Source organism: Vulpes lagopus, chromosome 18, assembly GCF_018345385.1.
Source record: "Vulpes lagopus strain Blue_001 chromosome 18, ASM1834538v1, whole genome shotgun sequence".
Taxonomy (NCBI): Eukaryota; Metazoa; Chordata; class Mammalia; order Carnivora; family Canidae; genus Vulpes; species Vulpes lagopus.
This window is the reverse complement of record NC_054841.1, coordinates 4,269,234-4,282,296: the sequence shown is the minus strand read 5'-3', so window position 1 is coordinate 4,282,296 and position 13,063 is coordinate 4,269,234.

Sequence of the window (13,063 nt, the reverse complement as noted above, 5' to 3'; positions counted from 1 at the left end):
TCTGCAGCCCCACACACTCTCCGCATACCGGGCGGCCCGGTGGGGGTCTGGGCCCTTCCCTGTGCCTCTGGTCTGGGGCCCTGCTTTATTCCCACCGCAAGGACCGCCTCTGCTCTCAGGAGGTTCATTCATTCATTTGCTATTCATTTATTCTTTCATTCACTCAACAAATATTTACAAAGCCCTCACTCTGCTTGAGCATAATATAGAAATGAATCGGGTATACATAGTCCCACGGCTCTCTGTGTTCGGAGAGGGAGATAAGGAAGTGCTTGCCTTCGGTTCCTGGGGCTCGCGGCTCCTGGCCTGCCCAGCACCTGCTCTTCCTTCTTCTGGTAGCAATCTGTGATTTTCGTTGGGAAAGCATCCCTCACCTGCCTCGGTCTGGGCAGTCTGAGGGGGAGCCGGCCCACCTCTGGCTCTCTGATAAATAGGTGAACCCTGCCGGGCCAGACGGAGCCTCACTCCCCGGGTGAGAACAACCAATTGGGTTGGGTGACCTAAGTCAGGCCAGTGAGACTCAGCTCTGGGACCTTTACTGGGATGACCAATGAGTCCAGAAACACTAGTCAAGGCCAAAGAATCCATGCATTCTTCCATCAATCCAGGAAGGCTTCGTAAAGGTGGAGCTTTAGGTCTTTGAATGATGGGAGACGAGTTGAGTGCAGCCAGCACTCGCACGGGGTGGTCAGCCACCTATTGACCCATCCACCCCATGTTCGGGGAAGACCTACTACACACCGGGTGGTTCCAAGGAAAGCTGGATGTGTTCTAACATGGGTGGCTTGGCAAGGGGGTCTGAGTCCTTTTACCAGCATATAAATGGCTCCTTGCTTCTCTTCCCTCTGACCTACATACCTCACCCCAGGCCCTGCTTCTGAACTAGATCGTGGTCTAAGCGATTTCGTCTCCAGACTGAGAAACAGCGCCCGTTGTCCCCACACGCTCTCCATGTGTGAGAATCACGCATGGGAGATACTGGTCTTCATGGTGGACTTTGGGAAGGCGCTAATTCTTCTCTGAGGGACGTGGCGGTGCACTAAAGGGCTGCTCTGGGACTTGCACTGGGTTTAAGGCCAACGCTGGCACTGGGCAGCTGTGTGGCCTTGGACAAATGGCCTCGCTTCTCTGGCCTGCGTGGTCTCTGGGCGTCTTGCCAGTACATTCGTTATTTCTAAATCAATTAGAAATGCTACGGCCAAGAGGTTTGGAACAGGAGCCAGGGTACGTGGGGCTAAACAGTGACCCCTTGGGACGATGGCTGCCATCTGTCATGCTGTGAGGGGCTCTCCCTCTGCTGGACTCCCCGAAGCCCCGAAAGGGCCGCTCCACTGCTCCCAAGCCAACTTCCCGACACCACGTCTTCCTTTTGTTTTCCCTCTGTTCCAGGCAGAACAGGGTAGGAAATTCTATCGAATGAAGACAGAAGTGCCTGATGTTGCTAATGACATCCTAGGGAAATGAAGCGTAAAACCACACGAGTAATTCAGCTTCCACATGATGCTTTTATCAGGGGCCCTGGAAAAAAACTCCTTAGCGGGAGGAAGTCTGATTTTCTTGGAAAGACAGAATTCTGGTGAGACCAGCAGGGAGTCGGGTCCTCCTCACACAGATACAGGATGGAAAGGGCTTCAGGTCAACCCCAGGCAAAGGCAGACACATGAAATATTCCCACCATCCCCTGCCCTGACACACCGCCCCCCAAAACCCTGTTTCATCCCTACTTTTCAAAGGAAAAGCTACGTGGGAACTTTCACGCAGCCAACTTTGAAAGATGCCTAGATTCCAGGATGCTCTTAGAATAAAATCCAAACTCCTGACTCTGGCTTCCAAGGCTAACAAAACCTTTGGCTCTGGTCTCACCCGGCTTGATCTCCCTCCTTGGCTCCGTTGCTTGTTCTGAGAGGCCCCCCTGAAATATTCCCTGTCTAGAGCAGCCCCCAGCTCCCTTTTGGTTTTCTCCTGGCACTTCTCGATCTCTGAGCTCACATTATTTATTTTTGGCTTATTTTCTGCTTCCCCCTGCTAGAAAGTGAACCGTGGGAAGGCAAGCATCACATTGGTTTGTTCTCGTTGTACCCCAAGGTGGGAACAGGACAGTGCCTTCCAGATCTTGCAGGCATCTCCTGGTAGCCCGTACTCGCTGTCAACACAGGAGGAAGGAAATTCTAGGAAGTGCGCTTCAGCATGGCCACGTGCTGGGGTCTGAACATCTGCGTGGCCGCCCCCCCCCCCCCCCCGCCCGAAATTTATTTGTTGAGATCCGGACCTCCAATGTGATGGTGTTAGGAGGCAGAGCCTTTGGGAGGAGACTATGTCATGAGGGTGGAGTCCTCACAAATGCCATCAGTGCCCTTTCTTATGAAAGAGACCCCACCGAGCTCCTCGGCTCCATCCACCAGACCGTGGCTGTGCTGCCACCTTGGTCTTGGCCTTCCAGCCTCCAGAACTGCAAGAAGTAGATTTCTGCCGTTTATAAACCCCCTGGTCTGTGTACTCTGTTATAGCAGCCCAGCCAGAGTGAGACCGCAAGCTCACACAAGGGGAAGCCATCCTACAAGGTCCACCTAATGCTAACAGGGTGAGTGCGTGGTTTCAGACCCAAGTGTGAACTCAGCCCAGCACCTCATTCTCTTTGTGGTCCAGGCTTTGTTGACCTGGCAGCCGCCTGTCGCAAGAGAACCTTCCTCCCAACCCTCCCCAGGGGGTCACATCTGGCCTGTCCCCCATGCCAGAATGCTGCTCCTCGCCCTTCCACCTGGGTGGGCTTCAGCACTTCTAAAGATTCAGATTTCAAGCACCATCTCCTTATGGAATCATTTCACGTGGAGCCTGAGTGACATAAGCCTTCCTCCCTGTCCTCTTCCCCCTTCCCCTCCCTGGGAACAATTATCATTCCATGTTTCTCGTGTCTCTTTCCAGAGAAATCTAGTCATTTGCCAAAGAAATCTATATGTATGTTTCTCACACGAAAGATGGAAAAAAAAAAAAAAAGAAAGATGGCAAACAGTATTTTTTTTTTTTTTCTGGATCTTGCAGGGTTTTTTTCCTTAACACTCTATCTTGGAGACCTTTCCAAGTCAATGTATGCTGAACCGCTTTATTCTTTGAACTGCTCCATGGGATTCCTATGGGGGGACCATAATTGATTTAACTGGTCACATTTTGTTGGAAATGCAGATTGCTTTCACTCTTTTGCTCTGATAAACAACATTGCAGCGAACATCTTTGTTCCTGCCCAGGTCTTGCCTCTGCCCCTCTGATGTCTTGCTGATCCCTTGCACTCTCTGACATTCCCTCCACGAGGCCCGCTTAAATCTTTGCTGAGTCAGGCTGGCTGCTCCTCTTCAGCTCCCAGGCCCCTCATGCTTTCCTCCATGGTAGCACTGACTATGAGGGGTCCCCGTGTTTGACTGTCCTGGTGCCTTGTCCATCCCTGAATCTCCAGCACCGTTCACAGTGGCGGGCACAGTCGGCACGTGATAAATGTTTGTGAACTGAATAAACATCAGAGTGAAAGCCCTGACTTTCAGGGCCCTCCAGATCCTGTAATTTGGGGGCATCCTCCTCTCTCACCACCTGTTCCCCCGCCCCCATCCCAGCTCTGTCACACTCCCCCCTCGTCCCTCACCTGCCTTCCCCTGAGCACTGCTTCTGCAGCTTGGCCCATGCCCACCCCCATCTCTGCCATGCCCTTGGGTTTCTGAAGCTTTTTCCGGGCCTTCGAGGCGTAGGTCTTCCTCTTACCTCCTTCATGAAGGAGGCTTCCGCTGAGATGATCAATCTCTCCCTTTTCTGAACCGCTGCTGCCTTTATAGTCACTTTGGCATATTTTTTCAAGCTCCATTGCTCACTAATTGTTTCCCGTCTGTTGGCTTTGTGTCCCCAGCTAGGCTGTGAGTTCTTTGAGAGCAGAGTGTCTTACACAGCTCTAGCATCTCCCGCAATGCTGGGCTCATTGTGGCTGTTCAATTCTTCCGTATTGGTAAAGCAATTGGTCCCTTCATTGATTGGCTCAGATCTTAATACTGATTGCTGGAAATGGTCCTCGGGGCGATGAGGAGGCGCTAAAACGTCATGATCACGACAGCCTTTGTAGTAGGAGATACCACCCATGCAGAGGAGGCCATGGGCGCTTGGCTTCTCTCTAGATCCATCCTACCCTTCCCCACCCTACTTGCATTGGGCCTTCCACACAAGTGACTCCCAGTTATGTCAACTCTACAGTCCCCATGGGCCCGAAAACCTCTCTCCCTCAGAAGGTGCACATAACATGCATCCTGCTTTCCTGGCTCCTCATGAGAAATGGAGCACCCAGAGAGAATCGAATGAGCTTCACCCAGACCCCACGTCCAGTCATATTTCCAGAGATAATTTGACATGAGTCCGACTCAATCAGTCTTTATTTCCATCAAAAAGACATGAAACAGGCTGTGGATCCCATCAGGGGAGAATAGTGAAGTCACATCTAATAGAGCCAAAGAAAACATTTAACTAGGTTTGCTACTGAACTTTGGAAGGAAAAAAAGAAAAAGAGAGTACCAGGGACATGTGTTTATCACTGACAATCCAACCTTGAGACTCAAATTGATTTAGACTGCCAGCTGAGGATGAACTGGCCTTTCAAAAGGAGGAGGAGATGTGACAATTGGAGACACAAAATTTAGCTAGATCCTTTCCCTGTCTTCTTCATCACAACCTTCTCATTAGCCCAGATACCCCTTGAGGCCTTGAGGCTTATGGATGGCTCCCGATTACAGGTAGCAGGCCCTAAAGACATTTACCTGGACTCTGCTTGGCCCAGCCTCAGAAACCTCATATCCTGACCCTGGGGCTGTGGTTGTAAAGCAGGATCCTTCTCCCTACCAGGATACCTGTGATGCCTCCTGGCCCTCTCTGATCCTGGTGGGCCCACCTCACTCTGCATCCCCCGTGAGAGAGGCTCACATGTCATTCATTAGGTGGTGCAGGATGAATGAGAGCTTCCATGGGCAGGCACTGGAGACTCAGTGGTGGATAGGCCGGCGCCTGCCCTTTTCGAATCCCCCGGAGGCGACACATGGGAAAACCCAAGACAAGGTGGTATACCCTGCAAGCCACTAATGAACATGGTGCCTTGTGCTCTGAGAAGCAAAAATGACTGATGTTCCCTCGAGGAAGGGGAAGGCCTCATCAATGACATCATCATCATGATCTTGAAAGGTGAGTGAGAACGTTCCAGAAGAGGGTGGGAATAGAGGAACCTCTTCGAGGCAGAGGACAGTACATGTCAGAAGTGACAAAAAGCACAAGCATGAGGTGGGTGGAGAATGTTCCACAAGGCAAAGGATTTGCAGCAGGTGTGATTCGAGAGACCATGGGCACTTTAAGCTTTTAGAGGCAAAGTTAAGGAGTTAATTTTTTTCCTGTAGGTGGTGGGATAACAAAGCAAGGGTCTGATCAGGAGAGGAACGTGAACAATTGATCTTGTCAGAAAGGTGATCATTTCTCCTACAGCAGGGACCAGCTTTGGAAGCATGGAGACCAGGTAGCCTGGCTATTGTTGTGATTTTCCAGGCAAAATAGACAAGACCAGTGGAGCAGCCCTGGGGATGGACAGGAGGAAGGGCTGTGGACATTCCCCTACTCTGGTCAGGAATGATATATTGGTTCAGGCAGAGAGGAGTTGGAATGGTGGGGCTCTGTTTCTGGGGACTGAATGACTGGTAGTGCCATTGATGAAGCTCTGTAATAGAGGAAGAGGAGGAACATACCTGGATGGGAAGCTGAGGTGCGCTGTGGGATGTGTAGGACATCCAGGCAGCTTCATGCAGCTGGAATGGAGTGCTCAGAATGAGAGGTGAGAGCAGAGGGTGGCATTTGCAGAGATAGCTTGCAGGTAGGTAGCACCTGAAACCACAGGCAGGTGAAGGGTAGGACAAGAAAAGCCTACGAAAGATTAGAGGCAAACCAACATTTGGGGGCGGGGTGATGGAGAGCTTGTGAAGGATGACCCATCTCCACCAAAGTTCCAGGAGCCAGAGGAGTGAGTTTCAGGAAGGGCAGATGGCAACGTGGGAAGGGCACGGAGGAGGATCGAAAACTTGCCCAAGGCAGAAATCTGTCGCCATCTGAGCAACTTAGCGTCCCTTTTCTTGGATCCAATGCAGATTTCAAGAAAGAAAAACTTGTAGAGCATTTTGTTTGGGTGGCTCTGACCCGGCCTCCCTCACCTTCCAGAGTCCAGAAGCGGTCACACGACCCAGGCCTGGCCAATTAGGTGATCCCTACTTCCCAGCCTCAGTTTAGGGTTTCAGGACTAGAGATGAGGATATGACTCAAGACAGCTCAATGAGAGTTAATTCTAGAACTTCTGTTGGACTCATTAGGGATGAGAAGTGTCTGTCCTATGGGGTTGCTCTGCTGTGAGATGCCAGGGCAGAGCTTCCAGATAGCAATTTGCTACCTCCTGGGGAGAACTAGCCTGAGCATGATCCAGCGCAGAGGAAGGAAAGGCTGACAGACGGGGAGACTGTTGTAGATACCGGTGTACCCTCCGGATCTAGCTTTGCTGACTTGTTTTGGGGGTTGTTTTTTTCTTTTCTTTTCTTTTAATGCTATTTGGGCCAACGCATTTGTTTTTAAGGTTAAGCCAATATGATTCGGATTCTGCTACTTGCATCCAAAGGACTCCTGATCCACACAAGGCCACACAGCTAATGAGAGAATGCTGCTTACAACGGTGGCATTGGGCGAGGACTAGAGTCCAGTTCTGCATTCACACATCACACAGAGAACCACAAACAGGTCAGTGGCTACAGTCATGGGAAGAAACGAGATGGATGAGTTCAGTGCCTCACTACCTTTTATGGTGAAAACACAATGATTTCCTTTATATCTTTCAAGGGTTGAGTCATACAGGTCAGCCCTGACTTGGCACATCAACTTATTGTTCCTGCCAAGGGAGATGGTTAAGATGGGAAGGTTGGTTTATTTGAGTACACATGTGTCAACATCATCTTGGAGAGAGAGAGAGAGAGAGAGAGAGAAAAAAAAAAAAAGAGTATGGAAGATAGGCTTTGCTGGCATGAGCTATTACCAAACAGATCTCTTTCTCCGCCTCAAAGACCCAAACCCATGAGGTTAGGTGTTGATTGAGTCTTGAGGTTGACTGAGCATGGGCCCATGGTATGAAGGGCCTAGAGCTCTGGGAGAGGACAGCTGTTTCCCAATGGCATGGGCAAGATTGGGGTGCTACTTTTTATGGGGTGGTCTGAGACCTGAATCATGAGAGGGAGCCAGTCACGTGAAGAGCCTAGGTGAGCAGGGGACAGCAAGTGCTAAGGTTTGAGGAATAGTAAGAAGGTTAGTGGGGCTAAAGCGCAGCAAGTGATGGGGAAGACAGGGCCACTGTACTCTGTCCATGCCACCCTCTTAGGGTACTGACCATCTGGTATTCTCGGGTAGTTCATATGTTTAATCTCATCTTTCTATAAATCCATGTGTTCATCCATTTCACAAATATTTATTACACCAGAGGACAGGTGGCACTAAGTCTTAAAGGAAGAGTTAAACAAGCTGATGGTTAAGACTTGAAATCCAGGCACTTAAAAGCTCACCACTTAGGTGGGCCAGTTGGGAATGGCCTTGAATGTCAGGCCTCCATCCCAGTGGACACTCCACTGTGTTGAGAAAGCAGAACAGCTCCATGCAGAACATGGGAAATGTTGATACGTGAAAAAAAATTCATGAAATTCATGATTCTGGGACAAATCAGATATAGTCTTTTTTTTTTTTTTAAGATTTTATTTATTTGAGAGACAGAGAGAGAGTAAGAGAGAACATGAGCTGTGGGGAGAGGCAGGTGGAGAGGGAGAAGCAGACTCCTCGCTGAGCAGGGAGCCCAATGTGGGGCTCGATCCCAAGACCCTGGGATCATGACCTGAGCCAAAGGCAAGACGCTTAACCGACTGAACCACCCAGGTGCCCCCCAGATATAGTCTTATAGTATAATCGAATACAGCCAAGCGGTAGCAGGGACCAAAGGCTTAAGAAAAGTGAGGAGAGAAACACTTAAAATGGAGACTATTCCATCAATTAAGTTAATTTTTTTTCTGCCAACCATGAAAAGACCATCATTAGTTACTATTAGTGAGGGCCTGGCTTAGAGAGCACCTGTTTTCTGCTGAGTGTCGCGGGTGTGGGCCGGAGGGAAGCTGTTTCAGGGCTTCAATCAGGCAGTGACATGATGAGGTTTGCGCTTTGGAAAGGTCACACGGCCGCAGCGTGCAGAGTGGATGGAGGGGAAGAGAGGCTGGCGTGGGAGAGAGAGTGAGAACCGGCGTGCGGGCACAGTCAGTAGAGACTGCAAATTCCTTGAAGGCAAGGGTTTTGCTCTCTGTGTCATCCCTTTGAGCAGCACCCGGCAAGAGCTAGATACAGCCACTGCTAGGTTCGTAGAAACGCCCATTGAACTGAATTGTCTGGTATTACGACCTGGTATAATAGAGTCTGGACGAAACAGAAACCGTTGCCTCCGTTTGGAGTCATTCTGCTTGCGGGGGGTGTCGCGGCTGAAGACAGAGCTAAGGAGTTCTCTGAGATTGGAGACATTCAAGGTTTCGAGGAGCTATTTGGAGAGACAGAACATAAAGCTCCTATTTCCCAAATCTGGCCAGAATCTGCCTGTTGTGTCAGATCTGTGCAAATGAGATATTTATCAGGCTTTTGCTGCTCGTCTTGATAAAAGACTGCCCATCTGTCTTTCAATAGGCACTATAAAGGTCAAAGTTAAAAGGTGTCCATTTGAGAGGACCACGTCCACGTGAAAGTACCATCGTAGACACATCTGGAAACCCAAACAGAGCAGAAATCCCGAAAACGTGCTTGGAGAGCACCCAGTGCCCACCACGCTGCCCTACTCTTTGGAGCTGGTCCCTTCCAGGGAGAGCAGAGCTTTTGTGTGTCAGCAAGACAGCTGCTGTAGTAATAAACCACGTTGCCCATTTACGGAGCACTTACTAGGCACCGGCCCCGAATAAGGGCCTCGCCAGCCCTGTCCCATCTCCACTTCTCCACCGAAGGGTGTGAGTTTCGCACTGCTGACCCATATTGTCTAACCACTAACTTGTCAGCACTTGAAAACCTTCTCCTGCCCCTACCGTCGTCTGGCTTCAGCCGGGAAATTCCATGTTTATGGTTCCCTTCCGCACTGATTAAGATGACAGGAGGACAATGAAACACTTGTCTCCAAGAGTGACTTCTTAGATCCATTGGCAAAATGTTAGAAAGTGGGTACTAACAGAGCCCAAGAAACAGGACACCCAGGCTCTTTGAGCTTGGGGAGTATTACAGAATCCTATCCTAGGCCAAGAATGAGTCACAATGAAAGCTTTTAAAATATAAAACCATCAACCTAGATTTCAATTCCAAGGAAACACATACTTGGCCATGAGGGAATGCTTAAAAAAAAAAAAAAATCAGGCTTAAGCCACTTGACAGGAAAATAAAACAGCCAAGGAACATTCAAATATAATGATTTACATCCCTCTCCCCCCGCCGTGCTTCCAATATGGGTCAGGGTGTACATGGACACCACCTCTGCTAGTGTGCCTGTCCAATCCAGGGCTCTCTTCTTTTCATTTAACACTATTTCACGCACACAACCCCATGCCTGGATGCGGCTGGCTTATAGCTGTACGGCACTGCCTTTGAGTTGCTATGCCAATCTCATGGATTCTTCATGATTTCCCTGCTCTCGGGCCCTTGGGTTGCTTGGGGTAGCTGTTTTGGGAATACAGGATTTTTCTTCCATTATTTATGTGCGCGAGCACTGTTCGTTTCTAAGAAATGGAAGCCTGATTGATTTCCTAAATGTAAGAACGAGATTGTCCTGCAATAAATATTTAAGACTGACCGGGACGGGCGACCACCATCTGCTGAAAAACAAGCCCAGGAATTACTTTGTTAAAAGCTTTCCCTGCGAAGGGAATGAATGAATAACCATCCTATATACTATTTGCTCAGCATCTGATGGTTTACAAAGGTTTTCACCCGTATCCCACTTGATCTTCACGATAGCCCCAGAGAGGCAGACAGGGCACGGATTACAAGGATTATTAAAACCCCACATTTCCCCCCCACCCCCATTCTTAACAGATGTGGTCTCTAAAGGCTTAAAGTCACTCGAGGGAGGTCAGAGAGTTTGGGGACTAAGCCGTGGGTCTCTCCTTCATTCATAGGCGTATTGAAAACACCTTTGTCCGGAGCCTCTTCCGAGCCAGGTGAGATGGCAGGGAGTACAAAGATGAATAAAACACGGTCCCTGCTAGGAGGAAGACCGCGTTCCCGCCGGGGAGGAGAGCCAGTGCCAGTAAACAAGTCTCTGCTTTGCAAGGTGATGAGTGCTCCAGAGCGAGGCGCAGGGCGCCGACCACACTGACCTGAGGTCCCTAACCCAAACGCCGGCTCGGTTGTTATTCGCAATATGTGCTCTCCGAGCCGGGCCCGGGCCCTGCGCCCCGCGCCTGGGCTCGCAGCCCGGGGGGTCCCGCCATCCGCAAAGGGGCGCCCGCCTCGCCCCGGGGGGTGCGCACTGCCCGGCTCCCCGGAGTCCCCGCGCCGCGCGAGTGCGGTGGGACCCCCCACCCCACCGGGGCGGCCGCGGGCTCGGGCGGGGAGGGGGGCGCCCCGGGTCCGCGCCCCCCGCCGCCCCCCGGCTCCGAGCCGAAGCCCCTGCCTCGCCGCGCGCGCCCGGCTCCCGGCTCCCGGCCGCTCCCTTCCCTCGCTGCTCCGCCTTTTCGTCTTCCCCGGGGCTCTTCACGGGCATTGTTAGCTGCACAAGCGCCGCAGGGGCACGTCCTCCCCTGGGCAGGATGGAACCGTGCGGGTCGCCCCGGCCCGGCTCCCCCGTGCTGCCCGCTGAGCCCGCCCGGCCTCGGGGTCTCCGGCGAGCGCGGCGCGCAGCACGCGGGGGCGCTGGGGGCGGCGGGGGCGCGCGCGGGGGCAAGGTCGGGTCAACGCCCGGGTCTCGGGGCGACCTCCCGCCGCAGACACCCCACCGCCCAGCCCCGGGGAGGCTTCCCGGCCGGACTCCGAGACCCCCGAGGCCCGGGGAGGCGCCCGCGGCTGGGTTCCGGGATCCCGGGCCGCTGGGCCCAGACGGCTCCCGCTCGGCTTGACGTCCCGCCGCGGAGACCTCACTGCGAAGGCCCGGGGACGCGCTCCCGGCCCGGTTCTGAGACCCCCCAGGCCCGGGGAGGCGCTCCCGGCCCGGTTCCGGGACCCTCCAGTCCTGGGGACGCGCTCCTGGTCCGGTTCTGGGAAAACCCCAGGCCCGGGGAGGCGCTCCCGGCCCGGTTCCGGGACCCTCCAGTCCTGGGGCGCGCTCCTGGTCCGGTTCTGGGAAAACCCCAGGCCCGGGGAAGCGCTCCCGGCCCGGTTCCGAGACCCCTGGGCCCGGGGAGGCGCTCCCGGCCCAGTTCCGGGACCCTCCAGTCTTGGGGCGCGCTCCTGGCCCGGTTCTGGGAAAACCCCAGGCCCGGGGAAGCGCTCCCGGCCCGGTTCTGAGACCCCCCCCCCAGGCCCGGGGACGCGCTCCCGGCCCGGTTCCGGGACCCCCCAGTCCTGGGGACGCGCTCCTGGTCCGGTTCTGGGAAACCCCCAGGCCCGGGGACGCGCTCCCGGCCCGGTTCCGGGACCCCCCAGTCCTGGGGACGCGCTCCTGGTCCGGTTCTGGGAAAACCCCAGGCCCGGGGAAGCGCTCCCAGCCCGGTTCCGAGACCCTAAGGCTGCTGGGCCGCGACGGCGCACGCTGGGGGTGACCTCCCGCCCCGGAGACCCCCCCCGCCGAGTCCCGGGGAGGCGCTCCCGGCCCGGTTCCGGGACCCTCCAGTCCTGGGGACGCGCTCCTGGCCCGGTTCTGGGAAACCCCCAGGCCCGGGGAAGCGCTCCCGGCCCGGTTCCGAGGCCCTAAGGCTGCTGGGCCCCGACGGCGCGCGCTGGGGGTGACCTCCCGCCCCGGAGGCCCCACCGCCGAGTCCCGGGGAGGCGCTCCCGGCCCGGTTCCGAGACCCCTGGGCCCGGGGAGGCGCTCTCGGCCCGGTTCCGAGACCCCCCGGCCGCTGGGCCCCGACGGCGGCCGCTCAGGCCTCGACTTCGGGGCGCGCGTGGGGCGGCCCCGAGTCGGACGCTCGGCGGGGCTCGGGCTCGGGTCGGGGTCGGGCGCCTGGAGCCCCCCGCGGAGCCCCCGCCCGCAGCCCCAGCCCCGGTCGGGACGGCGCGTCGGGGTCGCGGGGCCCAGCGCGGGAAGGCGGGTGCGGGCGGGTTCGTCGGCGGGGTCGGGGTGAGGGGCGCGGGGGGCGCGGGGGGCGCGGGGGGCGCGGGGCCGGGGCCCACAGCGGAGGTCCGCGGCGCCCGCGCCCCCCGGCAGGACGGAGCGGAGCGCGCAGGGCGGGGTCGGGCCGAGCTTCGGGGAACTTTTCCGCTCGAGCTTCCGCGACCCTGCAGTGCCCCCTGCAGAAGGCGGGCGGCGGGGGAGGGCCTGCGCCCCCCGCGACCCCCGACGGCCGGGCGGCCTGCGAGCTCTGGCGCTCGCTTTTTTGTGTTTCCCCCCCCCCGTCTCCCCCTCTCTCTCTCCTGGTTGTTTTTCGGATACGACTCTTTTCAGAATTGGAAAAAAAAAAAAAAAAAAAAGCGAGCGCGAGCCGCCGCCTGCAGTGGAGCGTGCCCGGCCTCCAGAGGCAGTCGTCTCCAACTTTTGCTCTCCCGCCCCAAGTCCGCGCGCGCCTGCGACCTGGGCTCGGTGCGGCCCGCAGCTGCCTGCCGCCCGCCTCCACTCTAACGTGCGCGCCCAGGCCCCCGGCAGCGCCGCGCGGCCGGGGGTCGCGCCCCCGAGGCCCGAGCCCGCCCGCGCGCGCGCTCCCGGGGCCCGGGCCCACTCCGGGCGGCGGCAGGCCCGTGCCCCGGCAGGGAGCGCCCCGGGAGCCGAGGGCGGAGCGCTCCCGCGCCCTGGGGCAGCGGGGCAGGGAGCTCCCGCGCCCGGAACGTTGCGAGCAGGCCTAGCGAACGTCGCAGGGGGGCACTC